Source organism: Salvelinus alpinus, chromosome 29 (assembly GCF_045679555.1).
Source record: "Salvelinus alpinus chromosome 29, SLU_Salpinus.1, whole genome shotgun sequence".
Lineage (NCBI taxonomy): Eukaryota > Metazoa > Chordata > Actinopteri > Salmoniformes > Salmonidae > Salvelinus > Salvelinus alpinus.
Window position 1 is genome coordinate 6,104,801 of NC_092114.1, and position 25,119 is coordinate 6,129,919.

The 25,119-nt window shown below is 46.1% G+C and overlaps 1 protein-coding gene across 8 annotated transcripts in view; it reads left to right on the forward strand.

The window, feature by feature from the left end:
• The window catches only part of LOC139558594 (phosphoprotein associated with glycosphingolipid-enriched microdomains 1-like), a 105,132-nt gene that overhangs the window by 7,984 nt on the left and 72,029 nt on the right, over positions 1–25,119 (forward strand). For 2 of the 8 annotated variants that reach the window (XM_071373813.1, XM_071373817.1), the window contains exon 2: positions 18,465–18,523. The exons of the other annotated variants lie outside the window; for them this stretch is intronic. The gene's annotated coding sequence lies outside the window, so the exon portion shown is untranslated. The remainder of the gene's footprint in view (positions 1–18,464; positions 18,524–25,119) is intronic. 8 annotated transcript variants of the gene reach the window in all.

Sequence of the window (25,119 nt, forward strand, 5' to 3'; positions counted from 1 at the left end):
TAATCTTTATTTTAACAGGGAAAACAGACTGAGACCTGGATCTCTTTTACGGCTGTGCCCTGTGTAAACATGTTGACATGTACAGTTTTAGACATACAGACAAGAACATTTCAAAACATACACAATTCAACAGAAACAATCACAGACAACATCATATTGATCCTCCATAAGCATTTTAAAATGGGCAAGGGACACCAGAGTGTCTAACTTAAGTTGGATCTGCAGTTTGTTCCATGAATAAGGTGCAAAGGAACTGAAGGCAGTCCTACCCAACTCTGTGGAGACCGCAGGAGTCTCTAATGTAATCCACATCTGTGATCTGGTTTTAAAATTAGTACATCTTGTGGAAATTAATGATGATATATATGGAGGTAGTTTTAAAAGAAGTGCTTTATAAATAAACAAGAGAGCATGTTGCTCTCGCCTCACAGATAGAGAGACCCAACCCACATGTTGATATAGGATACAGTGATGAGTTCTGTAACTATCACCCGTGATAAACCTGAGTGCACAATGGTAAATAGCATCCAGTGGTTTTAATGTGTTTGCCGATGCATGCATATAGATAATATCACCATAATCTAAAACGGACATAAAAGTAGCCTGCACAATTTTTTTCCTATTTACAGAGGACAGACAAGCCCTGTTTCTGTAAAGGAATCCTATCTTGAATTTGAGCTTTTTTCCCAATTCAGTAACATGTTTTTAAAAGAAAGCCTATCATCTAACCATACCCCTAAGTATTTATATGCAGAGACCTTATTGATTTGAGTACCATCCAAGCTAGTGATTCCAAACGTGTTTCTAACTGAGAGTTTAGACCTAGAAAAAAACATGACATTTGTTTTCTTAGCGTTTAAAACAAGTTTAAGCTGTAAAAGAGACCCCTGTAGTATCCTAAAATCAGACTCCAACTGCATTTAAAACTCACTGCTATTGACCCTGGCCAAAATGATTTTCCATTTGGATGTGAACATTGTTAGAGCGCTAGTTAGTCATGCCTTTCAGAGCATGTTAATACTGGCAATGATTGGAACAAAAACAACTGAAGACCTGTAGCAGACTGGTACACCTTTATCAAAGGTCATTCCATTACATTGACTTCCCTGACGGTGGAAAAATGTGTTGATGCACATTGATGTCAACTAATGAAAATTGACCAGCTGCATCAAACGAAGTTGCAAAATAAATGGGAGGAGATTTTCAATGTACCGACTCCATGGCACATGGTTTATGAACTGGTACAAAAAAACAACACTTGATTCAACGCTTAGAGTTTTTCGATATAAATTATTATACAAAATTCTTGCCACCAACAGAATGCTATATATATATATGGGGCGTACAACAATCTCAGCTCTGTAGGTTTTGCTGCAAAGTGACAGAATCACTAGATCCTTCATTCTGGCCTTGCCCTTATTTAGCCTGTTTCATGAATGGTTAAAAAATCACATCATTCACTTAAAATGAACCTTAGAAATAGCAGTGTTGAGCGATTTGGAAAGCCATAGTCAGTCAATAAATAATATAATACTCGTAGGAAAGGTTTTCATCTTTGGCTCACAATCTGTGGATACTATATGATTTGAAAGGTTAAAAAAAAGTATGTAAAACATCACAGCACAATTTAAAAAATATATGGCACATGGAAACCAAACGAGGGTGGTCTATGGTGATAGGTGGGATGGGCTGAGAGTGGCTGAGGGGTGGGATTAAAGAGCTAAGGTCTATGGTGATAGGTGGGATGGGCAGAGGGGTGGGATTAAAGAGCTAAGGTCTATGGTGATAGGTGGGATGGGCTGAGAGTGGCTGAGGGGTGGGATTAAAGAGCTAAGGGCTATGGTGATAGGTGGGATGGGCAGAGGGGTGGGATTAAAGAGCTAAGGTCTATGGTGATAGGTGGGATGGGCTGAGAGTGGCGGAGGGGTGGGATTAAAGAGTTTATGTTCAGTAATGTATTATTGTTATGTGACTGATGTATATACAAGTACCATGTATGTAAATGTGGCAGAAAAGCTGTAAAAAAAAACAACTATAAAGATATGTGTCCTCTGAAGAGGGGGTTGGTGGATGGGTTTAAAAAAATAAATATTATAATACAAAATACATTTCAAAAATACTCAGTAACCCCTAAACCACCCAGGATTCTCCTCTGAACCCAACTGTACTATGTATTACCTAATAAGGAAATAATCTGGCTGTGATATTCAAAACAGATGTATTAATGATTTATAATACAGGCTTAGTTATTCTGATTGACTAATGAATTATAATACAGGCTTAGTTATTCTGATTGACTAATGAATTATAATACAGGCTTAGTTATTCTGATTGACTAATGAATTATAATACAGGCTTAGTTATTCTGATTGACTAATGAATTATAATACAGGCTTAGTTATTCTGATTGACTAATGACTTATAATACAGGCTTAGTTATTCTGATTGACTAATGAATTATAATACAGGCTTAGTTATTCTGATTGACTAATGAATTATAATACAGGCTTAGTTATTCTGATTGACTAATGAATTATAATACAGGCTTAGTTATTCTGATTGACTAATGAATTATAATACAGGCTTAGTTATTCTGATTGACTAATGACTTATAATACAGGCTTAGTTATTCTGATTGACTAATGAATTATAATACAGGCTTAGTTATTCTGATTGACTAATGAATTATAATACAGGCTTAGGGTGACAAACTGACCAAGTCAAACATCTTTCAGATCAAGATCACTCAATCTTAGCTGCCATCTTGAACATGTTTCCTTAATGATCACAGTCTCTGTACTCAAACCATATGATCTCTGTACTCAAACCATATGACCCTGTCCACCCTGCTACGACCTCACACATCTCGTTAGCTCAGGTTTTGTTTTGGTTGTTAGTTTCCTGTCAAGGCACTGCAATGGATTGTGACAGGCAGCAACTCATAGAGTTGTGTTATGAGGAAGTGTGTCATGTGTCTGTTTCTGATGATTCATCGTGTTTTCATGTCGTGCCATCACTGCAATATTCTCCTGGGGTGCGTCTCAAATGGAATCCTATTCCCTATATACTGTAGTATCGATGGGGAGGGGGAAATCTATACGGTTAAAGGTCGGGATTTCCTTTTTGACGATATATCGTATCGTTTTGACCAAAACTCCTTTATTTGTCTTTTATAGCTTGTTCTGCATCTTCTTTTTAAATAGGAGCCAATTTGTTTAAGGCACTTTATTTCCGTGACTGATCAACACTGGTTTTCTCATGTCTCTCTCTTGTCCTTCTGCAGCAGACACATGGTGAGCAATATGTTTAAAACGTTGAATCGCAATAAAATCACAGTATCAAATAGCAATACATATAGAATCATGACAATCGCAGTAAAGGCCACAGCAGGGTACAGGGTAGTTTGGTGTTAATAAAGGCCACAGCAGGGTACAGGGTAGTGTGGTGTTAGTAAAGGCCACAGCAGGGTACAGGGTAGTGTGGTGTTAGTGAAGGCCACAGCAGGGTACAGGGTAGTGTGGTGTTAGTGAAGGCCACAGCAGGGTACAGGGTAGTGTGGTGTTAATAAAGGCCACAGCAGGGTACAGGGTAGTGTGGTGTTAGTGAAGGCCACAGCAGGGTACAGGGTAGTGTGGTGTTAGTTAAGGCCACAGCAGGGTACAGGGTAGTGTGGTGTTAGTAAAGGCCACAGCAGGGTACAGGGTAGTGGTGTTAGTGAAGGCCACAGCAGGGTACAGGGTAGTGGTGTTAGTTAAGGCCACAGCAGGGTACAGGGTAGTGTGGTGTTAGTGAAGGCCACAGCAGGGTACAGGGTAGTGTGGTGTTAGTGAAGGCCACAGCAGGGTACAGGGTAGTGGTGTTAGTATAGGCCACAGCAGGGTACAGGGTAGTGTGGTATTAGTATAGGCCACAGCAGGGTACAGGGTAGTGTGGTGTTAGTATAGGCCACAGCAGGGTACAGGGTAGTGTGGTGTTAGTATAGGCCACAGCAGGGTACAGGGTAGTGGTGTTAGTATAGGCCACAGCAGGGTACAGGGTAGTGTGGTATTAGTATAGGCCACAGCAGGGTACAGGGTAGTGTGGTGTTAGTATAGGCCACAGCAGGGTACAGGGTAGTAGTGTTAGTAAAGGCCACAGCAGGGTACAGGGTAGTAGTGTTAGTAAAGGCCACAGCAGGGTACAGGGTAGTGTGGTGTTAGTATAGGCCACAGCAGGGTACAGGGTAGTGTGGTGTTAGTATAGGCCACAGCAGGGTACAGGGTAGTAGTGTTAGTAAAGGCCACAGCAGGGTACAGGGTAGTGTGGTGTTAGTGAAGGCCACAGCAGGGTACAGGGTAGTGGTGTTAGTATAGGCCACAGCAGAGTACAGGGTAGTGAACACCGGGCATATAGAATACTAGCTACACCCTGTTCCTCTACAATCAAGCCTGTATAATAATCTAATGACGCCCAGACACATATCAGACACCTGGTTGTCAGGTAGGCAACGCCTTTAAAACATGTTGTCACTCTTGGCCTGTCAGTGTTTTCTAGGCTTTGGAATGTTGGATCACCATTGTCTGATTGCAGGTCTCAGATCTGTGTTTAGTCCCTACTGTACACACAGTATTACTACTGCCAGCCGTCTTTGTCCAGACTCCAGACACACCTCACATCACGTCGTGTCTGATCTTGCCCGTCCAGTGCACACACTCACTCACGCACGCACTCACTCACTCACTCACTCACTCACTCACTCCTTCACTCACTCACTCCTTCACTCACTCACTCCTTCACTCACTCACTCCTTCACTCACTCACTCACTCACACACTCACTCACTCACTCACTCCATCACTCACACATTCACTCACTCACTCACTCACACACACACAAACACACTCACTCACTCACTCACTCACTCCATCACTCACACATTCACTCACTCACTCACTCACTCACTCACTCACACACACACAAACACACTCACTCACTCACTCACTCACTCACTCACTCACTCACTCACACACACACACACACACACACACACACACACACTGTTATCAACCGGGGGCCCTTAGCAATTTTCTCAGGATAACAGGAAGGAGGGAGGTTTGAGCTTGTGTCTGATAGTTGTCGTGTTGTTGGTCTGCCTGTGTAGCGTCTCTGCTGCTGCACTGCTGAAATAAACATTTCCCAAGTATAGCCCGGTGACCGGCCATTCCAAAGGTAACGCTGTCCTGGCACCCCGATGGTGGAACCAACTTCCCCTGATGCTAGGAGTCCCTGGTGGAACCAACTTCCCCTGATGCTAGGAGTCCCTGGTGGAACCAACTTCCCCTGATGCTAGGAGTCCCTGGTGGAACCAACTTCCCCTGATGCTAGGAGTCCCTGGTGGAACCAACTTCACCTGATGCTAGGAGTCCCTGGTGGAACCAACTTCCCCTGATGCTAGGAGTCCCTGGTGGAACCAACTTCCCCTGATGCTAGGAGTCCCTGGTGGAACCAACTTCCCCTGATGCTAGGAGTCCCTGGTGGAACCAACTTCCCCTGATGCTAGGAGTCCCTGGTGGAACCAACTTCCCCTGATGCTAGGAGTCCCTGGTGGAACCAACTTCCCCTGATGCTAGGAGTCCCTGGTGGAACCAACTTCCCCTGATGCTAGGAGTCCCTGGTGGAACCAACTTCCCCTGATGCTAGGAGTCCCTGGTGGAACCAACTTCCCCTGATGCTAGGAGTCCCTGGTGGAACCAACTTCCCCTGATGCTAGGAGTCCCTGGTGGAACCAACTTCCCCTGATGCTAGGAGTCCCTGGTGGAACCAACTTCCCCTGATGCTAGGAGTCCCTGGTGGAACCAACTTCCCCTGATGCTAGGAGTCCCTGGTGGAACCAACTTCCCCTGATGCTAGGAGTCCCTGGTGGAACCAACTTCCCCTGGTGCTAGGAGTCCCTGGTGGAACCAACTTCCCCTGATGCTAGGAGTCCCTGGTGGAACCAACTTCCCCTGGTGCTAGGAGTCCCTGGTGGAACCAACTTCCCCTGATGCTAGGAGTCCCTGGTGGAACCAACTTCCCCTGATGCTCGGAGTCCCTGGTGGAACCAACTTCCCCTGATGCTCGGAGTCCCTGGTGGAACCAACTTCCCCTGATGCTCGGAGTCCCTGGTGGAACCAACTTCCCCTGATGCTCGGAGTCCCTGGTGGAACCAACTTCCCCTGATGCTAGGAGTCCCTGGTGGAACCAACTTCCCCTGATGCTAGGAGTCCCTGGTGGAACCAACTTCCCCTGGTGCTAGGAGTCCCTGGTGGAACCAACTTCTCCTGATGCTAGGAGTCCCTGGTGGAACCAACTTCCCCTGATGCTAGGAGTCCCTGGTGGAACCAACTTCCCCTGATGCTCGGAGTCCCTGGTGGAACCAACTTCCCCTGATGCTCGGAGTCCCTGGTGGAACCAACTTCCCCTGATGCTCGGAGTCCCTGGTGGAACCAACTTCCCCTGATGCTAGGAGTCCCTGGTGGAACCAACTTCCCCTGGTGCTAGGAGTCCCTGGTGGAACCAACTTCCCCTGATGCTAGGAGTCCCTGGTGGAACCAACTTCCCCTGATGCTAGGAGTCCCTGGTGGAACCAACTTCCCCTGATCCTAGGAGTCCCTGGTGGAACCAACTTCCCCTGATGCTAGGAGTCCCTGGTGGAATCAACTTCCCCTGATGCTAGGAGTCCCTGGTGGAACCAACTTCCCCTGATGCTAGGAGTCCCTGGTGGAACCAACTTCCCCTGGTGCTAGGAGTCCCTGGTGGAACCAACTTCCCCTGATGCTAGGAGTCCCTGGTGGAACCAACTTCCCCTGATGCTAGGAGTCCCTGGTGGAACCAACTTCCCCTGATGCTCGGAGTCCCTGGTGGAACCAACTTCCCCTGATGCTCGGAGTCCCTGGTGGAACCAACTTCCCCTGCTGCTCGGAGTCCCTGGTGGAACCAACTTCCCCTGATGCTAGGAGTCCCTGGTGGAACCAACTTCCCCTGGTGCTAGGAGTCCCTGGTGGAACCAACTTCCCCTGATGCTAGGAGTCCCTGGTGGAACCAACTTCCCCTGATGCTAGGAGTCCCTGGTGGAACCAACTTCCCCTGATGCTAGGAGTCCCTGGTGGAACCAACTTCCCCTGATGCTAGGAGTCCCTGGTGGAATCAACTTCCCCTGATGCTAGGAGTCCCTGGTGGAACCAACTTCCCCTGATGCTAGGAGTCCCTGGTGGAACCAACTTCCCCTGATTCTAGGAGTCCCTGGTGGAACCAACTTCCCCTGATGCTAGGAGTCCCTGGTGGAACCAACTTCCCCTGATGCTAGGAGTCCCTGGTGGAACCAACTTCCCCTGATGCTAGGAGTCCCTGGTGGAACCAACTTCCCCTGATGCTAGGAGTCCCTGGTGGAACCAACTTCCCCTGATGCTAGGAGTCCCTGGTGGAACCAACTTCCCCTGATGCTAGGAGTCCCTGGTGGAACCAACTTCCCCTGATGCTAGGAGTCCCTGGTGGAACCAACTTCCCCTGATGCTAGGAGTCCCTGGTGGAACCAACTTCCCCTGATGCTAGGAGTCCCTGGTGGAACCAACTTCCCCTGATGCTAGGAGTCCCTGGTGGAACCAACTTCCCCTGGTGCTAGGAGTCCCTGGTGGAACCAACTTCCCCTGATGCTAGGAGTCCCTGGTGGAACCAACTTCCCCTGGTGCTAGGAGTCCCTGGTGGAACCAACTTCCCCTGATGCTAGGAGTCCCTGGTGGAACCAACTTCCCCTGATGCTAGGAGTCCCTGGTGGAACCAACTTCCCCTGATGCTCGGAGTCCCTGGTGGAACCAACTTCCCCTGATGCTCGGAGTCCCTGGTGGAACCAACTTCCCCTGATGCTCGGAGTCCCTGGTGGAACCAACTTCCCCTGATGCTAGGAGTCCCTGGTGGAACCAACTTCCCCTGGTGCTAGGAGTCCCTGGTGGAACCAACTTCCCCTGAGGCTAGGAGTCCCTGGTGGAACCAACTTCCCCTGGTGCTAGGAGTCCCTGGTGGAACCAACTTCCCCTGATGCTAGGAGTCCCTGGTGGAACCAACTTCCCCTGATGCTAGGGGTCCCTGGTGGAACCAACTTCCCCTGATGCTAGGAGTCCCTGGTGGAACCAACTTCCCCTGATGCTAGGAGTCCCTGGTGGAACCAACTTCCCCTGATGCTAGGAGTCCCTGGTGGAACCAACTTCCCCTGGTGCTAGGAGTCCCTGGTGGAACCAACTTCCCCTGATGCTAGGAGTCCCTGGTGGAACCAACTTCCCCTAATGCTAGGAGTCCCTGGTGGAACCAACTTCCCCTGATGCTAGGAGTCCCTGGTGGAACCAACTTCCCCTGATGCTAGGAGTCCCTGGTGGAACCAACTTCCCCTGATGCTAGGAGTCCCTGGTGGAACCAACTTCCCTGATGCTAGGAGTCCCTGGTGGAACCAACTTCCCCTGATGCTAGGAGTCCCTGGTGGAACCAACTTCCCCTGATGCTAGGAGTCCCTGATGGAACCAACGTCCCCTGATGCTAGGAGTCCCTGGTGGAACCAACTTCCCCTGATGCTAGGAGTCCCTGGTGGAACCAACTTCCCCTGATGCTAGGAGTCCCTGGTGGAACCAACTTCCCCTGATGCTAGGAGTCCCTGGTGGAACCAACTTCCCCTGATGCTAGGAGTCCCTGGTGGAACCAACTTCCCCTGATGCTAGGAGTCCCTGGTGGAACCAACTTCCCCTGATGCTAGGAGTCCCTGGTGGAACCAACTTCCCCTGATGCTAGGAGTCCCTGGTGGAACCAACTTCCCCTGATGCTAGGAGTCCCTGGTGGAACCAACTTCCCCTGATGCTAGGAGTCCCTGGTGGAACCAACTTCCCCTGATGCTAGGAGTCCCTGGTGGAACCAACTTCCCCTGATGCTCGGAGTCCCTGGTGGAACCAACTTCCCCTGATGCTAGGAGTCCCTGGTGGAACCAACTTCCCCTGATGCTAGGAGTCCCTGGTGGAACCAACTTCCCCTGATGCTAGGAGTCCCTGGTGGAACCAACTTCCCCTGATGCTAGGAGTCCCTGGTGGAACCAACTTCCCCTGATGCTCGGAGTCCCTGGTGGAACCAACTTCCCCTGATGCTAGGAGTCCCTGGTGGAACCAACTTCCCCTGATGCTCGGAGTCCCTGGTGGAACCAACTTCCCCTGATGCTCGGAGTCCCTGGTGGAACCAACTTCCCCTGATGCTAGGAGTCCCTGGTGGAACCAACTTCCCCTGGTGCTAGGAGTCCCTGGTGGAACCAACTTCCCCTGGTGCTAGGAGTCCCTGGTGGAACCAACTTCCCCTGATGCTAGGAGTCCCTGGTGGAACCAACTTCCCCTGGTGCTAGGAGTCCCTGGTGGAACCAACTTCCCCTGGTGCTAGGAGTCCCTGGTGGAACCAACTTCCCCTGATGCTAGGAGTCCCTGGTGGAACCAACTTCCCCTGATGCTAGGAGTCCCTGGTGGAACCAACTTCCCCTGATGCTAGGAGTCCCTGCCGGTCTTCCACAAACGTCTGGCTCTGGAACCCTACCTCTTCAAAGACTATCTTAAGTAAGACATCTCAGTCTTATCCCTTATCCCTTATCCCCTAGTCTTATCTTATCATCTCAGTCTTATCCCTTATCCCCTAGTCTTATCTTATCATCTCAGTCTTATCCCTTATCCCTTATCCCCTAGTCTTATCTTATCATCTCAGTCTTATCCCTTATCCCTTATCCCCTAGTCTTATCTTATCATCTCAGTCTTATCCCTTATCCCTTATCCCCTAGTCTTATCTTATCATCTCAGTCTTACCCCTTATCCCTTATCCCCTAGTCTTATCTTATCATCTCAGTCTTATCCCTTATCCCTTATCCCCTAGTCTTATCTTATCATCTCAGTCTTACCCCTTATCCCTTATCCCCTAGTCTTATCTTATCATCTCAGTCTTACCCCTTATCCCTTATCCCCTAGTCTTATCTTATCATCTCAGTCTTACCCCTTATCCCTTATCCCCTCGTCTTATCTTATCATCTCAGTCTTACCCCTTATCCCTTATCCCCTAGTCTTATCTTATCATCTCAGTCTTATCCCTTATCCCCTAGTCTTATCTTATCATCTCAATCTTACCCCTTATCCCTTATCCCCTAGTCTTATCTTATCATCTCAGTCTTATCCCCCCCCCCCCCCCTCCCCGCCCAATTTTCTTTTTTTTCACTTGTCTTTTCCTAATAGCACAGATATTGCTGTGAAATCTATGCACGCAATGACTGTAAGTCGATTTGGATAAAAGGGTCTGTTAAACGGCTTATATTATTATTAGAATTCTGGGAAGATAAATGAACGAGCTGCTGCTCAATCACTAAGCAGTTAAATTGTACGTAAGAGCATTTTTTAAATCTTTAAATGGATAAACTAGTGAGAAATATATGTGATTATAAAAATATATATATATATATTCTGATATTGAATTATTTCACCATATTTAATGAATGTATATATTACACTGTATGTATATTAACATTAACTTCCAATGGTTTTGTACTTAATCAGGAAAAACTGCTGAATCAGTCCAAAAACATGCTGTGATTGATTTATTTTGAAGATATACCAGAAATCACCAAAACAGGTTTGCCCATCTTTATTGAGGAAAAATGTACATACTACGACAGTGATATATGGTTGTCTCACCGAGCTATCTTCAAATAAATGCACTAATTGTCTCTCTGGGGAAGAGCTTCTGCTAAATGAATAGAATGTAAATGTAAAGGTGATTAGATGGAATTGCCAGAGGGTTGATGTGAAATCAGAAGACTCCCTCAGGATTGTGGTTAATCCTGACACATCAAATCAAATCAAAGTTTATTTGTCACGTGCGCCGAATATAACAGGTGTAGGTAGACCTATGCACTTATTCCCCTCCTGTCATTACTACAGATCCCTGATGAGAAAACAAAGCTGTGTGCATCCAGCTATAAGTAATTTTTTGTCTCCAGATGAACTGGGTTATGTGACACTAACATAGAGCTACGTAGTTGACTCCAGCTGTAAGTCATGTGACACTAACATAGAGCTACGTATTTGACTCCAGCTATAAGTCATGTGACACTAACATAGAGCTACGTAGTTGACTCCAGCTATAAGTCATGTGACACTAACATAGAGCTACGTATTTGACTCCAGCTATAATTCATGTGACACTAACATAGAGCTACGTATTTGACTCCAGCTATAAGTTATGTGACACTAACATAGAGCTACGTATTTGACTCCAGCTATAAGTCATGTGACACTAACATAGAGCTACGTAGTTGACTCCAGCTGTAAGTCATGTGACACTAACATAGAGCTACGTAGTTGACTCCAGCTATAAGTCATGTGACACTAACATAGAGCTACGTATTTGACTCCAGCTATAAGTCATGTGACACTAACATAGAGCTACGTAGTTGACTCCAGCTATAAGTCATGTGACACTAACATAGAGCTACGTATTTGACTCCAGCTATAAGTCATGTGACACTAACATAGAGCTACGTATTTGACTCCAGCTATAAGTCATGTGACACTAACATAGAGCTACGTATTTGACTCCAGCTATAAGTCATGTGACACTAACATAGAGCTACGTAGTTGACTCCAGCTATAAGTCATGTGACACTAACATAGAGCTACGTAGTTGACTCCAGCTATAAGTCATGTGACACTAACATAGAGCTACGTATTTGACTCCAGCTATAAGTCATGTGACACTAACATAGAGCTACGTAGTGTACTCCAGCTATAAGTCATGTGACACTAACATAGAGCTACGTAGTTGACTCCAGCTATAAGTCATGTGACACTAACATAGAGCTACGTAGTTGACTCCAGCTATAAGTTATGTGACACTAACATAGAGCTACGTAGTTGACTCCAGCTATAAGTCATGTGACACTAACATAGAGCTACGTAGTTGACTCCAGCTATAAGTCATGTGACACTAACATAGAGCTACGTAGTTGACTCCAGCTATAAGTCATGTGACACTAACATAGAGCTACGTAGTTGACTCCAGCTATAAGTCATGTGACACTAAGATAGAGCTACGTAGTTGACTCCAGCTATAAGTTATGTGACACTAACATAGAGCTACGTAGTTGACTCCAGCTATAAGTCATGTGACACTAACATAGAGCTACGTAGTTGACTCCAGCTATAAGTTATGTGACACTAACATAGAGCTACGTACTTGACTCCAGCTGTAAGTCATGTGACACTAACATAGAGCTACGTAGTTGACTCCAGCTATAAGTTATGTGACACTAACATAGAGCTACGTAGTTGACTCCAGCTGTAAGTCATGTGACACTAACATAGAGCTACGTAGTTGACTCCAGCTATAAGTTATGTGACACTAACATAGAGCTACGTAGTTGACTCCAGCTATAAGTCATGTGACACTGACATAGAGCTACGTAGTTGACTCCAGCTATAAGTCATGTGACACTAACATAGAGCTACGTAGTTGACTCCAGCTATAAGTCATGTGACACTAACATAGAGCTACGTAGTTGACTCCAGCTATAAGTCATGTGACACTAACATAGAGCTACGTAGTTGACTCCAGCTATAAGTCATGTGACACTAACATAGAGCTACGTAGTTGACTCCAGCTATAAGTTATGTGACACTGACATAGAGCTACGTAGTTGACTCCAGCTATAAGTTATGTGACACTAACATAGAGCTACGTAGTTGACTCCAGCTATAAGTTATGTGACACTAACATAGAGCTACGTAGTTGACTCCAGCTATAAGTCATGTAACACTGACATAGAGCTACGTAGTTGACTCCAGCTATAAGTCATGTGACACTAACATAGAGCTACGTAGTTGACTCCAGCTATAAGTCATGTGACACTGACATAGAGCTACGTAGTTGACTCCAGCTATAAGTTATGTGACACTAACATAGAGCTACGTAGTTGACTCCAGCTGTAAGTCATGTGACACTAACATAGAGCTACGTAGTTGACTCCAGCTGTAAGTCATGTGACACCAACATAGAGCTACGTAGTTGACTCCAGCTATAAGTCATGTGACACTAACATAGAGCTACGTAGTTGACTCCAGCTATAAGTTATGTGACACTAACATAGAGCTACGTAGTTGACTCCAGCTGTAAGTCATGTGACACTAACATAGAGCTACGTATTTGACTCCAGCTATAAGTCATGTGACACTAACATAGAGCTACTTAGTTGACTCCAGCTGTAAGTCATGTGACACCAACATAGAGCTACGTAGTTGACTCCAGCTATAAGTCATGTGACACTAACATAGAGCTACGTAGTTGACTCTAGCTATAAGTTATGTGACACTAACATAGAGCTACGTAGTTGACTCCAGCTATAAGTCATGTGACACTAACATAGAGCTACGTATTTGACTCCAGCTATAAGTCATGTGACACTAACATAGAGCTACGTAGTTGACTCCAGCTATAAGTTATGTGACACTAACATAGAGCTACGTAGTTGACTCCAGCTATAAGTCATGTGACACTGACATAGAGCTACGTAGTTGACTCCAGCTATAAGTCATGTGACACTAACATAGAGCTACGTAGTTGACTCCAGCTATAAGTCATGTGACACTGACATAGAGCTACGTAGTTGACTCCAGCTATAAGTTATGTGACACTAACATAGAGCTACGTAGTTGACTCCAGCTATAAGTCATGTGACACTGACATAGAGCTACGTAGTTGACTCCAGCTATAAGTCATGTGACACTGACATAGAGCTACGTAGTTGACTCCAGCTATAAGTCATGTGACACTAACATAGAGCTACGTAGTTGACTCCAGCTATAAGTCATGTGACACTAACATAGAGCTACGTAGTTGACTCCAGCTATAAGTCATGTGACACTAACATAGAGCTACGTAGTTGACTCCAGCTATAAGTCATGTGACACTAACATAGAGCTACGTAGTTGACTCCAGCTATAAGTCATGTGACACTAACATAGAGCTACGTAGTTGACTCCAGCTATAAGTCATGTGACACTAACATAGAGCTACGTAGTTGACTCCAGCTATAAGTCATGTGACACTAACATAGAGCTACGTAGTTGACTCCAGCTATAAGTCATGTGACACTAACATAGAGCTACGTAGTTGACTCCAGCTATAAGTCATGTGACACTAACATAGAGCTACGTAGTTGACTCCAGCTATAAGTCATGTGACACTAACATAGAGCTACGTAGTTGACTCCAGCTATAAGTCATGTGACACTAACATAGAGCTACGTAGTTGACTCCAGCTATAAGTCATGTGACACTAACATAGAGCTACGTAGTTGACTCCAGCTATAAGTCATGTGACACTAACATAGAGCTACGTAGTTGACTCCAGCTATAAGTCATGTGACACTAACATAGAGCTACGTAGTTGACTCCAGCTATAAGTCATGTGACACTAACATAGAGCTACGTAGTTGACTCCAGCTGTAAGTCATGTGACACTAACATAGAGCTACGTAGTTGACTCCAGCTGTGAGGCATGTGACATCATTTTTGGGCTGCGTAGATGACTTCAGCTGTGACTGCATGTGGCTTCTGTCATAGCAGCTATGGAGTCTGACTCCAGCGATAGGATATGTGATAGGACCATGTGTGCTGTGTAGTGTGACTCCAGCTGTAAGTCATGTGATGCTAGTGTAGTGCTGTGTGTGTGACTCCAGCTGTGTGTCGTGTGATGCTGATGTAGTGCTGCTTAGTGTGACTCCAGCTGTAAGTCGTGTGATGTCAGTGTAGTGCTGTGTAGTTGACTCCGGTCCCTTGGTCATGTAGTGGTGCTGATGCAGCAGAGCCCTAGTTGCCAGTCCAGTCACTGTGACACTAACATAGAGCTACGTAGTTGACTCCAGCTATAAGTCATGTGACACTAACATAGAGCTACGTATTTGACTCCAGCTATAAGTCATGTGACACTAAGATAGAGCTACGTAGTTGACTCCAGCTATAAGTTATGTGACACTAACATAGAGCTACGTAGTTGACTCCAGCTATAAGTCATGTGACACTGACATAGAGCTACGTAGTTGACTCCAGCTATAAGTCATGTGACACTAACATAGAGCTACGTAGTTGACTCCAGCTATAAGTCATGTGACACTGACATAGAGCTACGTAGTTGACTCCAGCTATAAGTTATGTGACACTAACATAGAGCTACGTAGTTGACTCCAGCTATAAGTCATGTGACACTGACATAGAGCTACGTAGTTGACTCCAGCTATAAGTCATGTGACACTGACATAGAGCTACGTAGTTGACTCCAGCTATAAGTCATGTGACACTAACATAGAGCTACGTAGTTGACTCCAGCTATAAGTCATGTGACACTAACATAGAGCTACGTAGTTGACTCCAGCTATAAGTCATGTGACACTAACATAGAGCTACGTAGTTGACTCCAGCTATAAGTCATGTGACACTAACATAGAGCTACGTAGTTGACTCCAGCTATAAGTCATGTGACACTAACATAGAGCTACGTAGTTGACTCCAGCTATAAGTCATGTGACACTAACATAGAGCTACGTAGTTGACTCCAGCTATAAGTCATGTGACACTAACATAGAGCTACGTAGTTGACTCCAGCTATAAGTCATGTGACACTAACATAGAGCTACGTAGTTGACTCCAGCTATAAGTCATGTGACACTAACATAGAGCTACGTAGTTGACTCCAGCTATAAGTCATGTGACACTAACATAGAGCTACGTAGTTGACTCCAGCTATAAGTCATGTGACACTAACATAGAGCTACGTAGTTGACTCCAGCTATAAGTCATGTGACACTAACATAGAGCTACGTAGTTGACTCCAGCTATAAGTCATGTGACACTAACATAGAGCTACGTAGTTGACTCCAGCTATAAGTCATGTGACACTAACATAGAGCTACGTAGTTGACTCCAGCTATAAGTCATGTGACACTAACATAGAGCTACGTAGTTGACTCCAGCTGTAAGTCATGTGACACTAACATAGAGCTACGTAGTTGACTCCAGCTTGAGGCTGACTATTTTTGGGGGAGATGACTTGCTGGACTGCTGTGGCTTCTGTCTGCAGTATGGAGTCTGATAGGATAGGATAGGATAGGACCGTGTGTGTGTGTGTGTGTTCTTGTGTGTGTGTGTGTGTGTGTGTGTGTGTGTGTGTGTGTGTGTGTGTGTGTGTGTGTGTGTGTGTGTGTGTGTGTGTGTGTGTGTGTGTGTGTGTGTGTGTGTGTGTGTGTGTGTGTGTGTGTGTGTGTGTGTGTGTTCCCGGTCCCTTGGTCATGTAGTGGTGCTGATGCAGCAGAGCCCTAGTTGCCAGTCCAGTCCAGGCCCAGGTCAGCGCACTGCAGGGTGTGTGTTTGTGTTGCTGCCGCTGCTCCTGTATAATGTGACGGAGGGAATAACCTCATCTCACACCACTGGATAACAGCACTGCAGGAACACACACACACTGCAGGAACACACACACACTGCAGGAACACACACACACTGCAGGAACACACACACACTGCAGCTCTGCCACCCTTTGACTAGATGGCGCTGTAAAACAAAATGAGTGTAGTCGTAACACTTCCTGTAGAGGAAGGCATTATCTGTGTTTTTAAATCAAGTCTCACTGAGAGGCAGTGTGGTGGTGTCAGGTGTTGATGGGAAACAGGACCTTCGTTCAACAGCAACACCACCCAACATCCCTGGAGGCCTTATGCATAGGACTCATCAACACAAGATAATGAACCATAGACACAAGATAATGAACCATAGACACAAGATAATGAACCCTAGACACAAGATAATGAACCCGAGACACAAGATAATGAACCATAGACACAAGATAATGAACCCTAGACACAAGATAATGAACTCGAGACACAAGATAATGAACCCTAGACACAAGATAATGAACCCTAGACACAAGATAATGAACCATAGACACAAGATAATGAACCATAGACACAAGATAATGAACCATAGACACAAGATAATGAACCCTAGACACAAGATAATGAACCTTAGACACAAGATAATGAACCCGAGACACAAGATAATGAACCCTAGACACAAGATAATGAACCCGAGACACAAGATAATGAACCCTAGACACAAGATAATGAACCCGAGACACAAGATAATGAATCTTAGACACAAGATAATGAACCCTAGACACAAGATAATGAACCCTAGACACAAGATAATGAACCCGAGACACAAGATAATGAACCCGAGACACAAGATAATGAACCTTAGACACAAGATAATGAACCCTAGACACAAGATAATGAACACAAACAAACAACCATTTGTCTGTTTGTATATCAAGAGGAGGTCATCAACGGCCTATGGTCCCCGAGGAGGAATGTGATGAGAAATGTGATTGAAGGTGGAGTCTCCTTGCAGAGAGGGGACACCTTGTTACCAGTCTGAGAAAGACCTTATCTACCTGCTGTTCTCTTCATCTCCCCCCTGTCTCCCCCCCCCTCTCTCTCTCTCTCTCTCTCTCTCTCTCTCTCTCTCTCTCTCTCTCTCTCTCTCTCTCGTCTCTGTCTCTCTCTCTCTCTCTCTCTCTCTCTCTCTCTCTCTCTCTCTCTCTCTCTCTCTCTCTCTCTCTCTCTGTCTCTGTCTCCTCATCCCTCATTCTTTCTCTCTCTCTCCCCACTCTCTCTCTCTCTCTCTCTCTCTCTCTCTCTCTCTCTCTCTCTCTCTCTCTCTCTCTCTCTCTCTCTCTCTCTCTCTCTCTCTCTCTCTCTCTCTCTCTCTCTCTCTCTCTCTCTCTCTCTCTCTCTCTCTCTCTCTCTCTCTCTCTCTCTCTCTCTCCCCACCCGCTCCCTCTCTCTCTCTGGATGGACACCTCCCAAGGAGCAGGATCTGGTGTCCTGTCTGTCGGTAGCCTTGCGTGGGCAGAGGGACGGGGACATGGAGCTGTGTTTGGCTGATATTTTTCATCCTAATTACCCACAGTGCACCACACCATGTAGCTCTTGTACTTTTCACAATTAAAGGGGGACCTTCCTCTTCCTAATGGCTGGCCTGGCTGAGGAAAAAGCTATGTTATCTAGCTGGGGCTTATTGATACATTTAGTGTAACAAAGGCCTGCTGTAGTCTCAACCCAAGTCCCAGTTCAGTTAGGCAGTGCTATTGTGGACAGAGAACACACTAGTCCACCTCTTTTTATAGTTAGACCTTAGAAGCACACAGACTCAATATCAAACACTAAAACAAGAAGCTTGATATCATTGATGGAAAATCAATGATATGATATGGGCAACAATGTAGCTCACCTGGTAGTCCAGGCTGGATCTGATTTGAGGCAAGTTTGGTCTGGAGCAACAAACTGTATCTGTATCATGTCTTTTCATTGGCTCTGTCATATCTGTTTATGTTCTATTTTAGTGTGAGCAGGAACAGGAAGACTTCTAGGTGGTCATCGCTGGGCCAACAGTCTATTAACTGTAAGTAGTGTATTGTACGGTGTGGGTGTGGGTGTGCGTGTGCGTGTAAGAGAGAAAGATAGTCTTCCCTGTTCTGTGAGAACCACATTAAGAGTAACAATGACTGCACAGTACAACACACCATCAGTTACCCATCTTATAAAAGCTGTACCGGAATCTGACCTGACTCTGACCGGACTTTGACCAGACATGGGCAGAGACCCTCCTACCCCAGACACCAGACTTCAACCCTCCTACCCCGGGGACCAGACTCCAACCCTCCTACCCCAGAGGCCAGACTCCAACCCTCCTTCTCTGGAGGACAGACTCCAACCCTCCTATTCCAGACTCCAACCCTCCTACCCCAGAGGCCAGACTCCAACCCTCCTACCCCAGAGGCCAGACTCCAACCCTCCTTCCCCAGAGGCCAGACTCCAACCCTCCTTCCCCAGAGGCCAGACTCCAACCCTCCTACCCCAGAGGCCAGACTCCAACCCTCCTATTCCAGAGGCCAGACTCCAACCCTCCTATTCCAGACTCCAACCCTCCTTCCCCAGAGGCCAGACTCCAACCCTCCTACCCCAGAGGCCAGACTCCAACCCTCCTACTCCAGAGGCCAGACTCCAACCCTCCTATTCCAGACTCCAACCCTCCTACTCCAGAGGCCAGACTCCAACCCTCCTACTCCAGAGGTCAGACTCCAACCCTCCTACTCCAGAGGCCAGACTCCAACCCTCCTACTCCAGAGGCCAGACTCCAACCCTCCTATTCCAGACTCCAACCCTCCTACCCCAGAGGCCAGACTCCAACCCTCCTACCCCAGAGGCCAGACTCCAACCCTCCTTCTCTGGAGGCCAGACTCCATTATCTTTTGCTACCCATTCCTGGCACTACAGTCCTTCCATAGAGACTGAGGCCAGTCCATTTTGATTAGAAATGAAAATACTGTATGACTATACGGAGACAGGCAGGCTTCCATATTGATAATGCCCACCGTTCCTGCTAGTGTCTCTCCATTGCGACTGTATCAGTCATGTTGATAAAGAGTTACTGGAACTGTATTCTAACAGACCTTCATATTGATAATGGGCCTGGTAATAGGATGGAGCCCATGTCACCGGAGAGAGCTTTTATCTCTCTGTTTCTCCTCAAAGTGCAGCAGTAACATGAGAACAACAGCAGGGGATAGAGAATGATGCAGTTATGCTAATTATCCACTGTTAGTTTATTATAATGGTGTTTTCTTTTTTTACCCCCCCCCTCCTTCTCTCCCTCCCTCCCTCCCTCCCTCCCTCCCTCCCTCCCTCCCTCCCTCCCTCCCTCCCTCCCTCCCTCCCAAAACTGGGCAGATTGTTTACTCACGTTAGCCATCCAGGGAATTTACTCCCCACCCTCTCTCTCTCTCTCTCTCTCTCTCTCTCTCTCTCTCTCTCTCCCCCTCTCTCTCTCTCTCTCTCTCTCTCTCTCTCTCTCTCTCTCTCTCTCTCTCTCTCTCTCTCTCTCTCTCTCTCTCTCTCTCTCTCTCTCTCTCTCTCTCTCTCTCTCTCTCTCTCTCTCTCTCTCTCTCTCTCTCTCTCTCTCTCTCTCTCTCTCTCTCTCTCTCTCTCTCTCTCTCTCTCTCTCTCTCTCTCTGTCTCTGTCTCTGTCTCTCTCTCTCTCTCTCTCTCTCTCTCTCTCTCTCTCTCTGTCTCTGTCTCTGTCTCTCTCTCTCTCTCTCTCTCTCTCTCTCTCTCTCTCTCTCTCTCTCTCTCTCTCTCTCTCTCTCTCTCTCTCTCTCTCTCCCTCTCTCTCTCTCTCTCTCTCTCTCTCTCTCTCTCTCTCTCTCTCTCTCTCTCTCTCTCTCTCTCTCTCTCTCTCTCTCTCTCTCTCTCCCTCTCCCTCTCTCTCTCTCTCTCTCTCTCTCTCTCTCTCTCTCTCTCTCTCTCTCTGTCTCTGTCTCTCTCTCTCTCTCTCTCTCTCTCTCTCTCTCTCTCTCTCCCTCTCTCTCTCTCTCTCTCTCTCTCTCTCTCTCTCTCTCTCTCTCTCTCCCTCCCTCCCTCTCTCTCTCTCTCTCTCTCTCCCTCCTTCCCTCCCTCCTTCCCTCCCTCTCTCTCTCTCCCTCCTTCCCTCCCTCCTTCCCTCCCTCTCTCTCCCTCCTTCCCCCCCTCCCTCTCTCTCCCTCCTTCCCCCCCTCCCTCTCTCTCCCTCCTTCCCTCCCACTCTCTCCCTCCTTCCTTCCCTCTCTCCTTCCTTCCCTCTCTCTCCCTCCTTCCCTCCCTCTCCAAAACACATAGGGCTCATTGAGTAAATCTGTGTCTGGTCGTTTGCCAAAGCGAACAGTCGGTAAATATGCTGCACTATCCAGAGCTGGACAATGACACTCATAGAGGACATGGCCATGTTTATTGACAGCGGGGGCTGAGAGTTAGAGTAGGGGGGAGGACCCCTGAGTGAGTCGATAGTAGGCTACATTAGGAGAAAGGATGTTCTGGCCACGTAAAGAGAAGAAATGCATATTTGTGGGTCTTTCCTCGAGAGCTTTTCTTTTTAACCTTGAGACTGTGTGGTTCTCATGTTGATGTAAGATAAACATGGTGAGTGTGGGAGGACTAAACACATTACTGATGTTTTTTTTGCTTCGTGTTTGGCTGTTTTTCCCAGCTGAATACCTGTTACAATATCCTTCTACAGTTGAATACCTGTTACCATATCCTTCTACACCATATCCTTCTTGTCACGCCATCACCGTAGAGAGCTTTTTATGTCTCTATTTTGGTTTGGTCAGGGTGTGATTTGGGTGGGCATGCTATGTTCATTTTCTACGTTTTGTATTTCTTTGTGCTTGGCCGGGTGTGGTTCTCAATCAGAGGCAGCTGTCTATCGTTGTCTCTGATTGAGAACCATACTTAGGTAGCTTTTCCCCACCGATGCTTGGTGGGTAGTGTTTTCTGTTTTGTGTCTGCACCAGACAGAATTGTTTCGTGTTGTTCCATTTTATTTTGTCTCAGTGTTCAGTTTAAATAAATAATCATGAACACTTACCACGCTGCGCTTTGGTCCGATCCTTCTTCAACAGATGACCGTTACACTTATACAGTTGAATACCTGTTACCATATCCTTCTACAGTTGAATATCTGTTGCCATATCCTTCTACAGTTGAATACCTGTTGCCATATCCTTATACAGTTGAATACTTGTTACCATATCCTTCTACAGTTGAATATCTGTTACCATATCCTTCTACAGTTGAATATCTGTTGCCATATCCTTCTACAGTTGAATATCTGTTACCATATCCTTCTACAGTTGAATATCTGTTACCATATCCTTCTACAGTTGAATACCTGTTGCCATATCCTTCTACAGTTGAATACTTGTTGCCATATCCTTCTACAGTTGAATACCTGTTGTCATATCCTTCTACAGTTGAATACCTGTTGCCATATCCTTCTACAGTTGAATACCTGTTGCCATATCCTTCTACAGTTGAATATCTGTTACCATATCCTTCTACGGTTGAATATCTGTTGCCATATCCTTCTACAGTTGAATATCTGTTACCATATCTTTCTACAGTTGAATACCTGTTGCCATATCCTTCTACAGTTGAATACTTGTTGCCATATCCTTCTACAGTTGAATACCTGTTACCATATCCTTCTACAGTTGAATATCTGTTACCATATCCTTCTACAGTTGAATACCTGTTGCCATATCCTTCTACAGTTGAATACTTGTTGCCATATCCTTCTACAGTTGAATACCTGTTGTCATATCCTTCTACAGTTGAATACCTGTTGCCATATCCCTCTACAGTTTAATACTTGTTGTCATATCCTTCTACAGTTGCCTTAGGAACTTCAGTTTCCTTGGGAACTTCAGTTTCCTTGGGAACTTCAGTTTCCTTGGAAACTCCAGCTAGTTGTTGACTGGTATAACCCTCTTGTAGGGTAGAACATTCTCCATTGCTAGGTTTTTCACATTAAAAAAATACCTACAAAAATCGAATTGTCCTTGGTCACAAAAGTCCTTTTATCGCTTAACCAACTATGTAAGAACTTAGGAATGTATTTATCCAACTCCTACCTCTACCTTCACAGGGTAGTCCCAGTGAGGAGAGGAGAGGAGAGGAGAGGAGAGGAGAGGAGAGGAGAGGAGAGGAGAGGAGAGGAGAGGAGAGGAGAGGAGAGGAGAGGAGAGGAGAGGAGAGGAGAGGAGAGGAGTTTGGAGCATAAAGGAAAGGAAAGAAAATGTAGTGGAATTAAATAAAATATGTAGTGTGTGTTTGTGTGTGTGTGAGTGTGTGTGTGTGTCTGTGTGGGTGTGTGTGTGTTTGTGTCTGTGTGGGTGTGTGTGTGTGCCGATAATGTGGGCGATCTCTCAGGACTGGAGATGGAGGTCGTGCTGGAAGGAGAGAGAGAGATTGAGAAAGAGGAGAGAGTGAGATTGGGAAAGAGGAGAGAGGGAGATTGAGAAAGAGGGGAGATTGAGAAAGAGGAGAGAGGGAGATTGAGAAAGAAGCAGCATGCAGCAGGGAGGGGACTGTGCTGCAGGGAGGAGACTGTGCAGCAGGGAGGGGACTGTGCAGCAGGGAGGGGACTGTGCTGCAGGGAGGGGACTGTGCTGCAGGAAGGAGACTGTGCAGCAGGGAGGAGACTGTGCTGCAGGGAGGGGACTGTGCTGCAGGGAGGGGACTGTGCAGCAGGGAGGGGACTGTGCTGCAGGGAGGAGACTGTGCAGCAGGGAGGGGACTGTGCTGCAGGGAGGAGACTGTGCTGCAGGGAGGAGACTGTGCTGCAGGGAGGAGACTGTGCTGCAGGGAGGAGACTGTGCTGCAGTGAGCAGCAACAAAAAAGTTCTGAACTCAAGCCAGCTAGAAAAACCTTCTCAGAATACTGAACAACTGAGGAGTTAAGGAGAGGCCAAAACTGAAGAATAGACGATTATAGTGCATTCTAGTGCATTCGAATGCATTCTAGTGAATTGTAGAGCATTCTAAGGCATTCTAATGCATTACAATGTGTTGTAGAGCATTCTAGTGCATTGTAGAGCATTCTAAGGCATTCTAGTGCATTCTAATGCATTGTAGAGCATTTTAAGGCATTCTAGTGCATTCTAATGCATTGTAGAGCATTTTAAGGCATTCTAGTGCATTCTAATGCATTGTAGAGCATTCTAATGCATTCTAGTGATTTGTAGAGCATTCTAATGCATTGTAGAGCATTATAAGGCATTCTAGTGCATTCTAATGCATTGTAGAGCATTCTAGTGCATTGTAGAGCATTCTAATGCATTGTAGAGCATTCTAATGCATTGTAGAGCATTCTAGTGCATTGTAGAGCATTATAAGGCATTCTAGTGCATTCTAATGCATTGTAGAGCATTCTAGTGCATTGTAGAGCATTCTATTGGAGGGCCTGTTGTCCGGACCTCTGGCAGTCTCTATGGGGGTGCCACAGGGTTCAATTCTCGGGCCGACTCTTTTCTCTGTATACATCAATGATGTCGCTCTTGCTGCTGGTGACTCTCTGATCCATCTCTACGCAGACGACACCATTCTGTATACATCTGGCACATCTTTGGACACTGTGTTAACAAACCTCCAAACGAGATTCAATGCCTTACAACACTCATTCCGTGGCCTCCAACTGCTTTTAAATGCTAGTAAAACTAAATGCATGCTCTTCAACCGATTGCTGCCCGCACCCGCCCGCCCAACTAGCATCACTTCTCTGGACGGTTCTGACTTAGAATATGTGGACAACTACAAATACCTAGGTGTCTGGTTAGACTGTAAACTCTCCTTCCAGACTCACATTAAACATCTCCAATCCTAAATTACATCTAGAATTGGCTTCCTATTTCGCAACAAAGCCTCCTTCACTCATGCTGCCAAACATACCCTCGTAAAACTGACTATCCTACCGATCCTTGACTTTGGCGATGTCATTTACAAAATAGCCTCCAACACTCTACTCAGCAAATTGGATGTAGTCTATCACAGTGCCATCCATTTTGTCACCAAAGCCCCATATACTACCCACCACTGCGACCTGTATGCTCTCGTTGGCTGGCCCTCGCTTCATATTCGTCGCCAAACCCACTGGCTCCAGGTCATCTATAAGTCTTTGCTAGGTAAAGCCCCACCTTATCTCAGCTCACTGGTCACCATAGCAACACCCACCCGTAGCATGCGCTCCAGCAGGTATATTTTACTGGTCACCCCCAAAGCCAACACCTCCTTTGGCCACCTTTCCTTCCAGTTCTCTGCTGCCAGTGACTGAAACGAATTGCAAAAATCTCTGAAGCTGGAGACACCTATCTCCCTCACTAACTTTAAGCATCAGCTGTCAGAGCAGCTCACAGATCACTGCACCTGTACATAGGCCATCTGTAAATAGCCCATCCAACTACCTCATCCCCATATTGTTATTTATGTATTTATTTTTGCTATTTTGCACCCCAGTATCTCTAATTGCACATCATCATCTGCACATCTATCACTCCAGTTTTAATGCATGTATTATTGTAATTGTAATTATTTCGCATCAATGGCCTATTTATTGCCTTACCTCCCTAATCTTACTACATTTACACTCACTGTACATAGATTTTTCTGTTGTGTTATAGACTGTAC